Raw genomic sequence first — 18,568 nt, 5'->3', positions numbered from 1 at the left:
AATTGTGTATGCGATGACAACTTTGTGACACAAAAGATGATACCAAGATATGCACCACTATGATATGGTATGTATGCTATGGAGAGTATGATCACTAATGTGCACAAGTCACATTGCCAGCAATACTCAAAGGCTAGTCTCGCTGGGTAAGCAACACAAAAGTAAGGCTATGGTGGTTATCAATGCAATGCCAAGGAATGTACCATGAAAGGATACCACGATACCAAGATGAAATAGAGGTTACCGTTCTTGTTTACAGTCGACGTGTCAAAATTGTGTAGCGGTCGATGTTGGAGATGATGAGTCCTTGATGAAGATGAGCGGTGGTGATGTTGATGTCGAACCGTACCTATATAGCCGAAACACAATAGGACACGAGAACCACAACTCAAAATCCCAAAGACCAAAACGGTCAAAATTGTCTGAGTTGATAGCAGGTGAGCTATGGTGGTGCTTGCGGAAAGCGGTGGTGGTATGCGGAAGTGAGTGTGGTATGCGGAAGTGTATGTGGGCACCCGAACAAAATTTGCGAAAGTTAGGCGGAAAACGGGGCAGTGGATGGAGTTGTTGCTGTCAAGGGCCGGATGTCCGGGCCTGGTGGCTGGATGTCCGGGGGTCACGGGCCGGATGTCCGGGCTCGGGATCCGTGGATGAACTCAATGAACTCCGTGGGGAAACGTCGATTCCGGGGCAAAATTCAGGGGATTTTATGGATGGAAATTGCGGAGATGATGGGGAAAAGCTAGATCCACACGTGGCAAAGAAAATCCATGAATCAAATCAAACAAATCTTCATCACACCAATAAATCACAAAAAATAGGACTATTTTTGGTGGGGATGTTCGAAATTGGGACAAAATCAACAAAATCAAGCTAGAAAAAGAGGGGCAGGAGCTGCAAATACATGATCAACGTGGCTCATGATACCAAGATGATGTAGGATGGAACCCTAGATGCCCGATCTTTCACGATTGGAGGGGGTCCTATGAAGAACATGAGGGGAAAAACGAGGTTAACACGAGGGTGAACACAAGACAAAACACTCAACCAACAAGATCCGGTCACACATATGCTAGATCCTTGAAACACAAAGAGTGATGCACGATTCAAGGTCAACGGGGGATGATACAAAAGGTCTTCTCTGTGAGGAGGTCTTGAAGGGTGTTCCCGTGAAGGGGTCTTGAATCCGCTTGGGGGATCTTCTCCGAAGAGGTCGTGAGCTCCGAGGAGAAGTAACCAAGTAGATGAGCAAAGCTTTATCTCAAATATGAGCTATCACAATGCTAACCCTAGAAAGAGGGCAGAGGAGGAGTATATATAGTCTAGGGGCGCGAAGGGGTACATGGGCCTAGGCCCTTTACACTATGCGCAGACGGGGAAGGCTGGACGTTCGGGCGTCGGGCCGGATGTCCGGGCGCTCGCGAGGCGCCGGATGTCCGAGCTGTCGGCTCGGATGTCCGGGCTGGCCTGGCGCCGTATTGGAGCTCCCTGGATAGGGCTGGTCCGGATGTCCGGGCGTCGGCCGGATGTCTGGGGCGTCGTGAGGGGCCGGATGTCCGGGGTTGTGGCCGGATGTTCGGACTAGCAGGGCTGGCTTCGGTACTCCCTGGACGACTTGTTCGGATGTCCGGGATGGGAGACGGATTTTCGGGGCGACGGGCCGGATGTTCGGGCTGGCCGCCAGAAGTCTGGGGCCTGTAGCTTTGGCCGCTGGTCCTTGGCTGCAGGCGACACCTCCAGGGGCCGGATGTCCGGAACCTAGAAGTTGTTCTCGTCTTTTTCCATTAGTTCTCTTCATCCGTGGTATTGGGAGCTTGACCATCTTCATGTGCATCCTCGGGAGGGTTCTCTTGGTACCTAATCATGCACAACATTCCGGACTTAGGTAGTAGCCATGTCTCGAGTGGATCATATGAGATATCACTAAGGAAAGAAGTCACCTCGGTATCGAGAGCTCTAGCTCGTGCTCATGTCATAGGTCCTCTTGGCACTTGGTGTGACGATGGTAGGTCCATGGGGATGACCGTAGGATGCTCTGCATCACGCCCCCTACCTCGTGGGCCCCTCATCGGTCTCCTGACCTAATTCTTTAGCCCATATATACTCTTATACCCCAAAACCATCAGCGGAAGCCATGAAAACACTTTTCCACCGCCGCAACCTTTTGTACCCATGAGATCCCATTTAGGAGCCTTTTCTAGTGTCCTGCCGAAGGGGGATTCGATCGTAGAGGGCTTCTACATAACCACCATTGCCCTTCCAATGAAGCGTGAGTAGTTCACCACAGACCTACGGGTCCATAGCTAGTAGCTAGATGGCTTCTTCTCTCTCTTTGATTCTCAATACCATGTTCTCCTCGATCTTCTTGGAGATCTATTCGATGTAATACTCTTTTGCGGTGTGTTTGCCGAGATCCGATGAATTGTGGATTTAGGATCAGATTATCTATGAATATTATTTGAATCTTCTCCGAATTCTTATATGCATGATTTGATATCTTTACAAGTCTCTTCGAATTATCGGTTTAGTTTGGCCTACTAGATTGGTTTTTCTTGCAATGGGAGAAGTGCTTAGCTTCGGGTTCAATCTTGCGGTGTTGTTTCCCAGTGGCAGTAGGGGCAACAAGGCACGTATTGTATTGTTGCCATCGAGGATAAAAAGATGGGTTTTTCATCATATTGCTTGAGTTAATTCCTCTACATCATGTCATGTTACTTAATGCGTTACTCCGTACTTTATGAACATAATACTCTAGATGCATGCTGGACAGCGGTCGATGTGTGGAGTAATAGTAGTAGATGCAGAATCGTTTCGGTCTACTTGACACAGACGTGATGCCTATGTTCATGATCATTGCCTTAGATATCGTCATAATTATGCGCTCTTCTATCAATTGCTCGGCAGTAATGTGTTCACCCAACATATTATTTGCTATTTTAAGAGAAGCCACTAGTGAAACCTATGGCCCCGGGGTCTCTTTTCCATCATATTAAGTCTCCTTTCCATCATATTAAGTCTCTTTTCCATCATATTAGTTTCCAATCTACTATCTTGCAATCTTTTAATTTCCAATCTATAAACCAAAAATACAAAAATATTTACTTTGTCGTTTATCTATCTCTATCAAATATCACTTTTGCAAGTAACCGTGAAGGGATTGACAACCCCTTTATCGCATTGGGTGCAAGTTTGTTTGATTGTTTGTGCAGGTATTCGGTGTCTTGTGCGTTATCTCCTACTGGATTAATACCTTGGTTCTCAAACTGAGGGAAATACTCACTCTAATTTGCTGCATCACCCTTTCCTCTTCAAGGGAAAAACCAATGCAAGCTCAAGAGGTAGCAGTTGTCCATCGCTCCAGATCTCCTTGACCGCCCTCATGGTCCACTGCACGAGATTCTTCACCGGCGTCCTCATCCACCACAGTGTAGGCCCTTCACCGACTCCCTCGTCCCCCACATTGCTCGCCCTTTATACAAGCCCTCTCCTCAACAGATCCGCCTCACCGAAAACATTGTACACCGCGTCGGATGTTCTTCGCCGACGCCTTCGTCCATTACACTAGACCCACTCCATGAACGTCATATTCAACTCCACCGGCCCTGCTTTACTGACGCCGCAGCCTCATCAGGTTATTTTGATTTGTACTCTTTGGTTTTTCTCTTCTTTGTCGTGGAACTGTTCACTTCCCACAGATGAGCTTTCTCGTATGTCGACGGGCGCCGCAACCGAAGCACAGGAGCCGCTTCAGCAACAGCGATAGCCGGCCCAAACTCAACCGCAACAAGAGCACCATCGACGATCCTTAGCTTTCAAGTATGACAACGATAGCCATACGCCACTGAGAATCAGGTACTATTATCTAATGGTCGGCGCCTATGTTCACTTTCTTAGTATAAGCCCCGCACCTTCGAATTTCATTAGGGAATCATTCAATTTTTCATGAGATGCATTATTCTGCTTTCACCTGTAGGCCCATACGTGTGGCAGTGAATAGGTTACATGTGCTAAATTACAAACCAGTGCACATATAGTTACAATGCTTTTGTTTTGTCCTAAGTATTACTATACTTCCTAGATATCACTGCCTACTATTTTACTTCTTGCATGCTATATTTATGATAATGGTGTTGTGCTGATGCCACTTGTTGGTTACATCAGACTTCTTCTATGTTCTCTATGCTTAATTACACATCAGCAAACTAGCTTGTAGTTCCACTGCTTTTTGTCTGTTTTACCCTACATTTTTCCGATGCTAGCTATTACATCACTGCTCCAAGCCTCTGTTCATTACTTTTTTGTGTGTTCTTGATCTTCCCAAGTTGCATGAATAATTTGATGCTTCTATTAATTATGGAGCTGCCAACCCCATCAAACAAAATATTTATTCTTGTGGGGCTGGCACCTTGAACAAGCATAAAAATAGAGTGAAGCACATATATTGTCGTGTAAGCACACACCCTTCTTTAATTAGTTTAGATTAATAATTGATGATCAATTCGAACCAGTGCATGCAATTAAAATTAGTTTTACCTAAATAGAGGGTGCAGAATAAACTACAACAACTAGATTTGCAACCACAGGATGCTGATGATATCTTCAAAGAACATTGCAACAGCAGTGAGGCTTCACAGCAACATATGGTAAGCCAGTGTGTTTTAGTACATGTGAAATGCAATGCGTGTGTGCTGCTTTCTTGGCTTGTGCCCTCAACCTGTAATCCTACAGAATTATAAATATTTCAGTTGTCTGCTTTGTTGTATTGCTTGATTCGAATGCTTGTTTGTTACTTGTTAGGCTATACCTAAGTTGGACAATATGTCAGCAGTGCCTACTGAACTATCATAAAGAAATGCCTCCCTAGTTCATTTGACTCCTTAACTTTTCCTATGAACTTCATCACAGGACTGTCTTTGTAGTTTATATGAGGCCACACTGTTTAAGTGATTTCTCAGATTATTTCAACTGCTTAGATGTCTGGGTGACTTAAATATAGCGATGGTACACTGCCTTTCATCTAGGGATGTCAACTGGGTCCCATTTAATCCTGATTAAAGTCCACTAATGGTATGATAGTTCAAAAGAGTTTTTGTTTTCTGAGGAAAATGAACTAGCGAGCTAGCAAAAACTAACTAGATGGGACTTGTGAATGCCATTTATTTGCCACTTACATCCCTACTTTCATCTTACTATTTTAAATTGTTTTCGCCTGATGCTGCTTCGAACCATTAAATATAGCTTGCCATGCTCGGAAATAATTTGTATGTCGTTTACCATGTAAGCTTACTGCCTGGATCATGCCATGACTATCTCTTAATTATGTACAACGGAAACCTTTCAGGATGCCGTTTACACTAGGACACAATGTACAACCCCAAAATCTATTTGTGGAAGCAGTGCGCCATCCATGTTACCAGATGGTAGCAATTCAGAGGCAACACCGCTGGAGAGCAGTCTGAGACTAGATATTATAGTTCTTGAGGCTCTACTAGAGGCAGAAAGAGATGGTGTGGCTGCCATGAATGAGGTAATCTTGATCTTGAGGCTAGAAATTATGCAATTAGCTGCATGCATTATGCAAGCAACCCAAGAATTGGAGGAAGTAAGAATGTCGCATTTGAAGACGGAGGAGGTCCTACTGCTTCTGCTATCTGAAGCCCGGGGTAATCCCGGTTCTTCTTTAGATACCAATTGAAATTGTCATTAGATTAGTATACTTGCAGTTGTGTCATGTCTCTGAATGGATTATGTTGTAAGACCCCATTTGTTGTCCATGTGTTGTAATGATCTGAATTTTTTAGGCAGGGTAATCCTAAGTACTCGTATGATTGACATAAGGTGAACTGTTTTTCATGTGAGCATATTGTATTGGATGAAATAACTGTTTGACTCAAAGTGTATCTAACCTACTGAATTCGAAGATCACGACAGTTCTAAATCATATTCATATATAAAGGTGGAATAAATCTTTGTCGTGGTTTTGAAGAAATAAACAACAAAATGTAGAATAATGTATGGATATTCATAATCGAATACAAAATGGATTTGAGTTTAGTTGCCAGTGCCCAGGGTAAACGTGAATGCTAATTCTCCCATATTTTGAGCGAAGCAGCAAAACACCCACTATAATTTGTCGGCTGCCCAAAGCAAGTGTTTGCGAGATGGAAATTATCGTCTACCCTTGACACTTCACATCGTAAACGACCTGATTTCCACTGATGTCGATAGGGGTAGACTAGTAACTTCAATCAGACGTGACACGGCCGCCTGTGAGCCCATTCAGACACGATCGGTGGCAAACGTGGGTGGCAAAACACATTTAATTCAAGCTCATCCGAAAGACCGTGTCTCTCCTTCCATTTCCCCATTCATACACGGTGGGCGGGAAAACAAACTCTCGTCATCCAAAATTGATGTCGGAAAATATTTTAAATAGGGGCAGGTGTGTAACTTCCCTCAGACATGACACAACCGCCCTACTTGTCAGCCCCGTTTGTACACCATGGGCAGCAAAACACCCTCTCCTTGCCCGAAGAGATGCGAGATTACCGTCCTATCCCCAACCGACGAGATGTCCAAAATTTTAAACGGGGGCTAAGTTCGTAACTTTCCCACATTTCAGACAAGCGCGTCCCAAAGTTTGAGATCCCCTCCCCCTCCCCCCCATTTCCCCATTCTGAAAGTGCAACTATCCCTAGGTCGTTTTGGTAATTCATAACAACATATAGCTCATTGAGCTAATGCTATTCCAAGACTATTATTTGAGGAAAGCTCAATGAATGGCATGGCATGGATGATGAAAGTGGATCCCTCAAAATACTAATGACAAAGGATTGGCTCAAGCTCAAAAGCTCAAGACTCTTCATTTTACATTTTAGTGATCCAAGATCACATTGAGTCTATAGGAAAAGCCAATACTATCAAGGAGGGATGAGGTGTTGCTTAATGAGCCTCTTGCTTCATGTGCGTGGTGATATGCTCCAAAAACCCTCAGCTACTTTCTCACATCCACAAATGACCTAAACCTAAAGCCAAAATTGGTCACACCGATTCTTTCTATCCGGCGCCACCGAGTTCAAATGTCATAGCCACTGCCACAAACCCTGGGCAAATCGGACCTACCGATAGGGATCTCGGTCTCACCGAGATGGGATTGTAATCTCTTTGTTTCCCTTCGTAACGTTTCGGTCTAACCAAAGTGAGCGATCGGTCCCACCGAGATTACAATGTAAACTCTCTGTTTCCCTTTTGTAACATTTCGGTCTCACCGAAAAGAGCAAATCGGTCCCACCGAGTTTACCTCACAAACTCTCTGGAAAGCTTATTACCAAAATCAGTCTCACCGGGTTTGTGTAATCGGTCTTACCGAGATTACGTTATGCCCTAACCCTAACCGAATCGGTCCTACCGAGTTGCATGTCAGTCCCACTGAAAATCCTAACGGTCACTAGGTTTACTAAATCGGTCTGACCGAGTCTGTTGAGTCGGTCCCACCGAGTTTGGTAAATTGTGTGTATTGGTTAGATTTTGTGTGGAGGCTATATATACCCTTCCACCTCCTCTTCATTCGTGGAGAGAGCCATCAGAACAAACCTACACTTCCAACTTACCATTTCTGAGAGAGAACTACCTACTCATGTGTTGAGGCCAAGATATTCCATTCCTACCATATGAATCTTGATCTCTAGCCTTCCCCAAGTTGCTTTCCACTCAAATCTTCTTTCCACCAGATCCAAATCCTATGAGAGAGAGTTGAGTGTTGGGGAGACTATCATTTGAAGCACAAGAGCAAGGAGTTCATCATCAACGCACCATTTGTTACTTCTTGGAGAGTGGTGTCTCCTAGATTGGCTAGGTGTCACTTGGGAGCCTCCGACAAGATTGTGGAGTTGAACCAAGGAGTTTGCAAGGGCAAGGAAATCGCCTACTTCATGAAGATCTACCGCTAGTGAGGCAAGTCCTTCGTGGGCGACGGCCATGGTGGGATAGACAAGGTTGCTTCTTCGTGGACCCTTCGTGGGTGGAGCCCTCTGTGGACTCGCACAACCGTTACCCTTCGTGGGTTGAAGTCTCCATCAACGTGGATGTACGATAGCACCACCTATCGGAACCACGCCAAAGACATCCGTGTCTCCAATTGCGTTTGAATCCTCCAAACCCTTCCCTTTACTTTCTTGCAAGCTGCATGCTTTAATTTCTGCTGCCTATATACTCTTTGCATGCTTGCTTGAATTGTGTGATGATTGCTTGACTTGTCCTAAGATAGCTAAAATCTGCCAAACTCTAAAATTGGGAAAAGGTTAAGTTTTTAATTGGTCAAGTAGTCTCCATTTGCTTTGATTTCCATAGCTTTTGGTGGTCATAGCCTTGGTTTCACAACCTAGGAGAGTATGGCGTCTAGTGAGGGAAATTATCACCGTAGAGGTCCTTACTTTGATGGTACTAATTTTGCTAGTTGGAAGCATAAGATGAAAATGCATATTCTCGGACATAACCCCGCCGTTTGGGCAATTATTTGTATTAGCTTGCAAGGTGAATTCTTTGATGGGAGAGAGCCGAACCGTGAAGCTAATGCGGAAGAATTGAAGATGCTGCAATACAACGCTCAAGCTTGTGATATCATCTTCAACGGATTGTGCCCTGAAGAATTCAACAAAATCAGACATCTTGAGAATGCAAAGGAAATTTGGGATACTTTGATTGATATGCATGAAGGTACCGACTCCATCAAGGAATCCAAGTTGGATGTGCTCCAAAGTCAGCTTGACAAGTTCAAAATGAAGGATGGTGAAGGTGTCGCTGAAATGTACTCTAGGCTTGCACTTATCACAAATGAGATTGCCGGCTTAGGGAGTGAAGAGATGGCCGACAGATTCATCATCAAGAAGATCCTAAGAGCATTGGATGGAAAGTATGATACCGCGTGCACATTGATCCAAATGATGCCAAACTACAAAGATCTCAAGCCAACGGAAGTCATTGGAAGAATTGTTGCTCATGAGATGTCACTTAAGGATAAGGAGGAACTTCACAACAAGTCAAGTGGTGCTTACAAAGCCTCAAGTGGAGCCCCCACATCATCAAGTGAGAAACAAACCTTCAATGAAGAATTGAGCTTAATGGTGAAGAACTTCAACAAATTCTACAAGAGTAGAAGCAAAGAAAGAAGCTCCAAGTCAAGGTCTTACAATGACAAAAGATCTTCTAGCCGAGAGCGAAATTGCTACAATTGTGGGAGACCCGGACACTATTCCAATGAGTGTACGGCACCCTACAAAAGAACAGAAGATTCTCCAAAAAGAAGAAGCAAAAGAGAAGAATCACCACTGAGAGAGAGGAGGAGTAGAGATGATCGTTATGAACGAGGACCCTCACGGAGAAGCAAGGATTCGGAAAGGAAGGACAAGTCATCAAGGAGCTACACAAAACGAAGACATCAAGCTTATGTTGGTGAATGGGTATCCGGCTCCGACTCCGACAGTCACTCCGAGAGAAGCTATCACTCCGACTCTGAATATACTCAAGATGAAGGTGTTGCCGGTCTAGCACTTGTGTCAACCAACTCCTATGACATATTTAATTCACCAAATGAAGGAATTGGAAGATGCTTCATGGCCAAAGGTCCAAAGGTAACACATCCTGAGTATGTTGATTTCGATAGTGATGAAGATGACTTACTTGTGGATGATGATTTACTTGTTAACAACTCTAGTGATGAATACTATGATGAAACGTCAATTAATCATGCTAAGCAAGATAAAACGAATGACAATGATAAGGAGAAGATTGAGCTTCTAACTAAAGAACTAAACACTCTTAAGTTAGCTCATGAAACTATCTTCGAAGATCGTCGAGAACTTTTAAGGGCTCATGAGAAGTTACGCTTTGAAAAGCTCAATCTTGAGCAAGAGCATGAGTTCTTAAAAGCAATCAATAATGATCTCCGTAAGAAAAGTTCTTCTTATATTGACAAGCGTTTACTCTTATCTACTTACATGCCTCAAGTCAAGTCTAGTAACAAGTACAGGAAAGATCCTTCCTCTAGTAGTAACAATAATAATGTCAAATCTAATATTGTTGCTTCTAGTAGTTCTCTTGATTCCACTAATGATTCTCTTAGCCAAGTTACACTTGAGCAAGAAAATAGCTTATTGAAGGGAATTATAGAGAAAGGTGTTTACAAGAGCCTTGCCGGGAGTAAGCAATTCGAGGAAATTGTACGCAAGCAAGGAAGGCACCGGAAGAATCAAGGTGTTGGTTTTGAACAAAAGTTCAATGCCAATAGAGTTGAGTGGGAAGAAGATCAATACCCCAAGACAAAGTTTGTTCCTCAACAAGAGAAGTATGATCCTACTTCCTTCAAAGGAACACAAGCACAAGATGATCTTCCACCACAAGACCACAAGAACAAAGGCAAGGACAAGCTTCAAGAAGAGATTTATGCATTTGAAGAAGCACCTAAGGCCTCATTCAAGTGGGTTCCCAAGACTACGTCAAGTTCTACTTCATCAAGTACAAGTACAACTTCAAGGATTCCCATCAAGATGATGTGGATCCCGAAGAAGAAGAACTAGAGAGTTCTTGAGGGTGACTCCGCCAACATTCTTCACTCATATCATTATGGCAAGAACAAGTGCAATCAACTTCCACATCTTGCACTAGTTCAAGGAGTCATAAACCCTCATGTTGGTAAGGCAAGGGACAAGGTAACCTAATGATTTCATGGACATCATCTTGTGTATTCTTCACTCTATGTCTATGGATATTCTTGTTTGTTCCTTGTGGGACTAACCCGTGTAGGAAAGTTGAAAGTGCAACTCACTCCAAAGGATTGCTCCAAATGATCTACATCAACATTGAGCATCCACATCTTCAACACCTACATAAAGTCATCATCGACAAAACCCAAGGTTAGTTCATCCCTCTAAAAGGGGATCTCACATCCAGGGGGAGCTTAACTCTAAGAATTGAGTCAAAGCAACTCTAATGGTGTGAACACATCAATGCATTATGTAAAAGTGGTAACCCCACTTGAGCTTAAACGATGAGTATGACCTATGATCAAATGTTTTCATTTGACTCCTAAGTCAATATACTCATATAGAGATGACCTAGTCATTACCAATTGTTTGATAGATGCTAGAATTGGTTGTGCATGTTTTGCCACATATTTCATTTGCCATCTTATTGTGTGAGCATGTTGGTGCATATTTTACTCATTCAAGGACATCCACTTGTTGTTTTGAGTGATTGGCTTCCTTTTCTTTTTGCCAAGTGGATGGACAAGAATGCCTAAGAACCTTCTCTAGCTATCTATGCTTTTCTCGTCTCAAACTCTATTCATGCTACATCACAAAATTTGATCAAGTCAGATTCAAACCACTCTGTGTGAGGAGCACTCGGAGTCCCCGATTCGTCATAGACTTAAACTTCCAAAACTTCTTTGTGATTCTCGGTCTGACCGATTCCTCCATTTCGGTCCTACTGAGATCACTCAGTCGATCTAGGTTTTCAATCTCGGTGCAACCGATTTGAACTTTTCGGTCACACCGAGTTGTTGTAACTGTACACAGTTATGCATCTCGGTGCCACCGAGTTGTTCCACTCGGTCACACCGACAGGGTCGGGCTATATATAGTCACAGGCAAAAATTTGGAAAATTCTCCGAACCTCTTCGCCCATGCAATAGCTCACTCTGCCATCAGGGTCTCCGGATCGTCTCCTCATCGCCAGCCGCCTCCTGTCGCTGGTCTCCGCCGCCGTCAACTGATTTCACCCCCGTCGTTGCCGTCGTAGCGAGTTCATCGCCAAGCTAGGGTATGGACTCGATCACTGTGCTATCCTCGTCCGATTCCTAGCACATTGTGTTCTTAATGATTCTTGCCACGATTGAAACACTCCTATCCAGTCAATGCAATCCTTAGATTAGATGAGATTCGAAAATTTAGGGTTAGGTTTCTGCCGAAACCATCTCGGACCCACCGAGTTGAAAAACTCGGTCCCACCGATTTGGCTAACGCCATTGCACTAGTAACTCTCGGTCTGACCAAGAATTGCTAATCGGTGAGACCGATTTTAGGACTTTGTGAAACCCTAGCAGTCTCGGTGCCACCGAACTGTGACTCGGTCCAACCGAGTTCATCAGTTTAGGTTCCAAAACTGCTTCGGTATCACCGAGTTTGAAAATCGGTTGATCCGAAATGCTTTCTCTGGAAAACTAAAACTGAATTTTTGAATCATTCTTTTGCTAAAATCTCTGCATTTTGTGGTGCTCATCCACTCTATCTCATCTATAACTCTTCACAGGGTCAGTAGTCAGTGTTTGCAGCATGTCAGACCAAAGTGACAGCCAGAAGAGGGAAGAAGAGTAGATTCACATGAGTGAGGGCACTAGTCCCTCCAGTTCCTCAGATGATGGCAGCAGGAGCACCCCAAGCAATCTGCCTAAAGCTGCCACCAGGACAAGGAAGAAGAGAACCTCAGATTCTGAGGATGAGGATTATAGAGCAGAAGAGGATGAGGCTACCTCCAAGAAGGTAGTGCTCAAAAAGGAGTATGCCTCAGCACAGAACACTAAACCTGGACTCAATAGGAAGGTTCCTGCCAAGAGGACACCTATGCTAAAGGTCAGAGGATCTACTCAAGTGCCTGAACCCAAAGAGGCACCTGCAAAGAGAGTCACAACTTCCAAACCCAAGAAAGTTCCCACTGGAGAAACTATGAAGTTTACCATTGAATCAAAAGATGAAGCTGCTCAGGATAAGAAGAAGAAGAGATCCAGAACCACTACTGCCCAGGTTCTTGGAAATCCCTCAATGAGGAGAGACTCTAAAGAGTGAAAGCACAAGTGCTCTCTAGGTGGTTTTGGTAATTAATGTCAACATATCTCTTGTTGGACTAACACTTTTATCTAGTATGTTTCAGACAAGTTCAACAATGGAGTGGCATGGACTAAAGGATTTGGGAACTCCTTCAAGATGCTAAGGACAAAGGATTGGCTCAAGCTTCAAGCTCAAGACTCTTCATTTTACATTTTAGTGGTCCAAGATCACATTGAGTCTATAGGAAAAGCCAATACTATCAAGGAGGGATGAGGTGTTGCTTAATGAGCCTCTTGCTTCATGTGCTTCGTGATATGCTCTAAAACCCTCAGCCACTTTCCCACTTCCACAAATGACCTAAACGTTAAGCCAAAATCGCTCACACCGATTCTTCCTATCCGATGCCACCGATTCCAAAAGTCACAGCCACTGCCACAAACCCTAGGCAAATCGGTCTTACCGATAGGGATCTCGGTCTCACCGAGATGGGATTGTAATCTCTCTGTGTATGTCCATTATCAAATCGGTCTCACCGAGTTTGAGAAATCGGTACTACCGAGATTACAATGCAAACTCTCTGGAAAACATATTACCAAAATCGGTCTCATCGAGTTTGAGTAATCGGTCCCACCGAGTGTGCCTGACCAACTCTCTGGAAAGCTTATTACCAAATCGGTCTTACTGAGTTTGTGTAATCGGTCCTACCGAGATTACGTTATACCCTAACCCTAATCAAATCGGTCTCACCGAGTTGCATTTCGGTCCCACCAAAGACCCTAACGGTCACATTATTTGCTGAATGGGTCTAACCGAGTTTAACGATTCGGTCCCACCGAGTTTGGCAGATTGTGTGTAACGGTTAGATTTTGTGTGGAGGCTATATATACCCCTCCACCTCCTCTTCATTCATGGAGAGAGCCATCAGACTGAACCTACACTTCCAGCATACATTTTCTGAGAGAGAACTACCTACTCATGTGTTGAGGCCAAGATATTCCATTCCTACCATATGAATCTTGATCTCTAGCCTTCCCCAAGTTGCTTTCCACTCAAATCTTCTTTCCACCAGATCCAAACCCATTGAGAGAGAGTTGAGTGTTGGGGAGACTATCATTTGAAGCACAAGAGCAAGGAGTTCATCATCAACGCACCATTTGTTACTTCTTGGAGAGTGGTGTCTCCTAGATTGGCCAGGTGTCACTTGGGAGCCTCCGACAAGATTGTGGAGTTGAACCAAGGAGTTTGTAAGGGCAAGGAGATCGCCTACTTCGTGAAGATCTACCGCTAGTGAGGCAAGTCCTTCGTGGGCGACGGCCATGGTGGGATAGACAAGGTTGCTTCTTCGTGGACCCTTCGTGGGTGGAGCCCTCCGTGGACTCGCGCAGCCGTTACCCTTCGTGGGTTGAAGTCTCCATCAACGTGGATGTACGATAGCACCACCTATCGGAACCACGCCAAAAACATCTGTGTCTCCAATTGCGTTTGAATCCTCCAAACCCTTCCCTTTACTTTCTTGCAAGTTGCAGGCTTTACTTTCCGCTGCTCATATACTCTTTGCATGCTTGCTTGATATGTATTGTGATTGTTGAAATTGGGCCTAATCTCCACTTAAACCCAAAGAATCTTAAAAATTGCAACTTTGGTACTTAGTGTCGAATCACCCCCCCCCCCTCTAGACACCTCTTCTCAAGGTCCTACAAGTGGTATCAGAGCGTTGGTCTCCATTGCTTTGGTTTAATCACCATTGGAGGAAGATGGATGAGTCTACTATTGGGAGTATTAGACATAGAGTGACTATTCTTGATGGGGAGTATTTTCATGAGTGGAAAAATGAGATGCTTGTTATTTTCAATCAATATCATTTTAACAAGTACGTTGCTAGCCCTTGTGCACCGTATGTTGATCCTATGCATCCTACCCATGATGAGTCAATTGACATGATTAGGAATCTTAGAACTGCCGATCTTATCATTAGAGGATTGCCTAGAAACTTGCTTGGATGTTTGCCTACTTTTAAGTGTGCCTACACCATATGGAAATTTCTTGAGGAATGATTTCCCGATTATTCCTTGAAAAATCTTGATGAACTTCTCCATAAGTCTATTGCCTTGAGTAAAATGAATACTAATGATCCTATGTTTGGTGATCGTCTATTTGAGCTTACAAACCTTATGCGTGCCAAAGGAAATATTGGTATCATTAGTGACATTATTTCCAAAGCTATAAAAATTCATAAGCAAGATTATCAAACTCATTATAATGAATCACCCTCTCTAGGATTTGATCCACCACATGACGATGTTGAACATGGATACTATGATGAGGATGATGATAGTGACTTTGATCTTGCTGATGCAATGAGACATTTTGGTCTTATGGCAAATCTTTGGGGATATATGTCAGGAGGAAAGGAATGGGTTCTTGATAGTGGATGTACCAATCACATGACCGGAGATAAAGACATGTTTCATGAGCTTGCTGATAATGATAGTCCTCAAAAGTTTGTCACTTTCAGTGACAACTCAAAGGGTAAGGTGGTTGGCCTCGATAAGGTGGCCATATCACATGATAGCTCCATACAAAATGTCATGCTCGTTGAATCTCTTGGTTACAACTTACTTTCAGTATCTAGACTTGCTGATTTCGGTTTCAATGTTCTATTTACTGAAGTAGATTGCCAAGTGTTTCGTCGAGATAATCATAAAATGGTCTTTACCGGTGTGCGTAGAGGTGATCTATACATTGTGGATTTCACTAAAAAGGCTCAACCTAAAACTTGCTTCATTGCTAAATCCTCAAAAGGTTGGTTATGGCAGAGACGACTAGGTCATGTTGGTATGCGAAACCTTGACAAGCTTATTAAAGGAAATCATATCCTTGGAGTTAATGATGTCATATTTGATAAGGATAGACTTTGCAGCGCTTGTCAGGCAGGTAAACAGGTTGGAGGAAGGCATCCCGTGAAGAACATCATGACCACAAGGAGGCCACTCAAGCTACTTCACATGGATCTCTTTGGTCCCAACTCTTACAAGAGTCTCGGTGGAAATTCTTTTGGTCTAGTTATAGTTTATGATTTTTCCAGATTTACGTGGGTGTTCTTTCTCGATGATAAATCGCAGGTCCAAAAGATCTTCAAAAACTTCGCTAGGAAGGCCCAAAATCAATTTGAAGTGAAGATCAAGAAGGTTCGCAGTGACAACGGAACGGAGTTCAAGAATGCAAATGTGGACACCTTTCTTGACGAAGAAGGGATTTCACATGAGTTCTCGGCTACGTACACACCTCAACAAAACGGAATCGCTGAGAGGAAGAACCGGACGCTCATCGAGATGGCGAGAACGATGCTTGATGAGTACAAGACGCCGAAGCACTTTTGAGCAGAAGCGGTTGAGACAGCTTGTCATGCAACAAATCGCTTGTATCTTCACAAGCTACTCGGCAAGACGTTATACGAGCTCCTCACCGGTAACAAACCCCAAGTTGGATACTTTCGAGTATTCGGCTCAAAGTGCTACATTCTTGATAAGCATTGCCGCTCTAAATTTGCTCCTAAATCTCATGAAGGTTTCCTACTCGGTTATGGCTCAAACTCTCACACTTACCGTGTCTACAACAATTTCACCCGAAAGGTTGAAGAAACGGTAGATGTGAAGTTTGATGAATCTAACGACTCGCAAGTAGAACAATTGCCAATTGATGTAGGAGAAAGATCCTTCGGAAGCAATTCAAGACTTGGCTATTGGCAAGGTTTGTCCAACTGAGGTGAAGGAGAGTACCTCGTCCGTCCAAGTGGAAGCTTCAACTTCACAACAAGGTGAACCAAGAGTTGATATGGAAGCATCCACAAGTGGGACACACCAAGATGAAGAAAACGAGGAAGTGCATCAAGATGAATGACAACAACCTCCTTCTCCATCACGACAAGAAAACGACAATGCCCACAATGAAGAAGGCCAAGAAGAAGAACAACAAGATTAAGAAGATGCTCAACAAAGACCCAAGCAAAAGCTTTCACGAGTTCGAGCAAGAGTTGCTAAAGATCATCCCGTCGAGCAAATCTACAATGACATTCAAACCGGGAGAATCACTCGCTCTAAAACTCATTTAGCTAACTTTTGTGAAAACTATTCTTTCATCTCTAGCATTGAACCTATGAAGGTTGAAGAAGCATTGGAAGATCCGGATTGGATAAATGCTATGCATGAAGAGCTACATAACTTTGAGAGGAATCAAGTTTGGACATTGGTTGAGAATCCCGACAACAACCACAACGTCATCGGTACCAAATGGGTGTTTCGCAACAAGCAAGATGAAGATGGACAAGTAGTTCACAACAAAGCGCGTCTCGTCGCCCAAGGCTACACACAATTCGAAGGTATGGACTATGGTGAGACTTATGCCCCCGTTGCTAGACTTGAGTCCATTCGCATCTTACTTGCCTATGCTAATCATCATGATATAACCTTGTACCAAATGGACATTAAAAGTGATTTTCTAAATGGTGAAATAGAGGAGGGAGTTTATGTTAAGCAACCTCCCGGCTTTGTTAATCCTAAGAAACCCAATCATGTTTACAAACTTCACAAAGCTCTTTATGGTCTTAAACAAGTTCCTAGAGCTTGGTATAAATGCTTGACCAAGTTCCTTATTGAAAAAGGCTTTGAAATTGGGAAAACTGATTCTACTCTTTTTACTAAAAGGGTTAATGGAGAACTATTTGTATGCCAAATTTATGTTGATGATATCATATTTGGTTCAACTAACCCTCATTTTAGTGAAAAGTTTGGAAAGCTAATGTCGCAGAAGTTTGAGATGTCTATGATGAGTGAACTCAAATTCTTCCTTCGACTGCAAATCAAGCAAACTAAGGAAGGTACCTTTGTTTCTCAAACAAAGTACACCAATGACTTATTCAAGAAGTTCAATATGCAAGAATGCAAAGGTATGTCTACACCCATGCCTACTAGTGGACATAATGACTTGACCAAAGATGGTGAACCGGTTGACCAAAAGGTTTATCGCTCTATGATCGGTTCATTGTTATATCTATGTGCTTCACGTCCCGATATCATGCTAAGTGTGTGCATGTGTGCACGATATCAAGCTGCTCCTAAGGAATGTCATCTTAAGGCCGTGAAAAGGATAGTGAGATACTTAATTCATACACCAAACTTTGGCATTTGGTATCCTAAGAGGGCCTCTTTCGATCTTGTTGGCTATTCCGACTCGGACTATGCCGGAGACAAGGTTGATAGAAAGTCCACTTCGGGCACTTGTAAATTTCTTGGTAGATCTCTTGTGTCTTGGTCCTCCAAGAAACAAAACTCGGTATCCTTATCCACTGCCGAAGCTGAATATATTGCCGCTGGTTCATGTTGTGCTCAATTACTTTGGATGACCCAAACTCTTAAAGATTATGGGATATATGTGAGACATGTTGCATTGCTTTGTGACAATGAAAGTGCTATCAAAATTGGTCATAATCCTGTGCAACATTCTTGAACTAAGCATATTGAAGTTTGTCATCATTTCATTCGAGATCACGTTGCTAAGGGTGACATTGATCTTAAGCATGTTCGCACCGAAAAGCAATTAGCGAATATATTTACTAAACCTCTTGATGAGAAAGTGTTTTGCAGGTTAAGAGGAGAATTGAACATCATTGATGCTTCAAACTTGGAGTATAAACTCCATTGGATACATGTAAGACATGAGCTTATGACTAATCCTTGATCTTTTTCTTA

Source organism: Triticum dicoccoides, chromosome 1B (genome assembly GCF_002162155.2).
Source record: "Triticum dicoccoides isolate Atlit2015 ecotype Zavitan chromosome 1B, WEW_v2.0, whole genome shotgun sequence".
In the NCBI taxonomy this organism is placed as follows: Eukaryota; Viridiplantae; Streptophyta; class Magnoliopsida; order Poales; family Poaceae; genus Triticum; species Triticum dicoccoides.
This window is presented reverse-complemented; position numbering follows the sequence as displayed.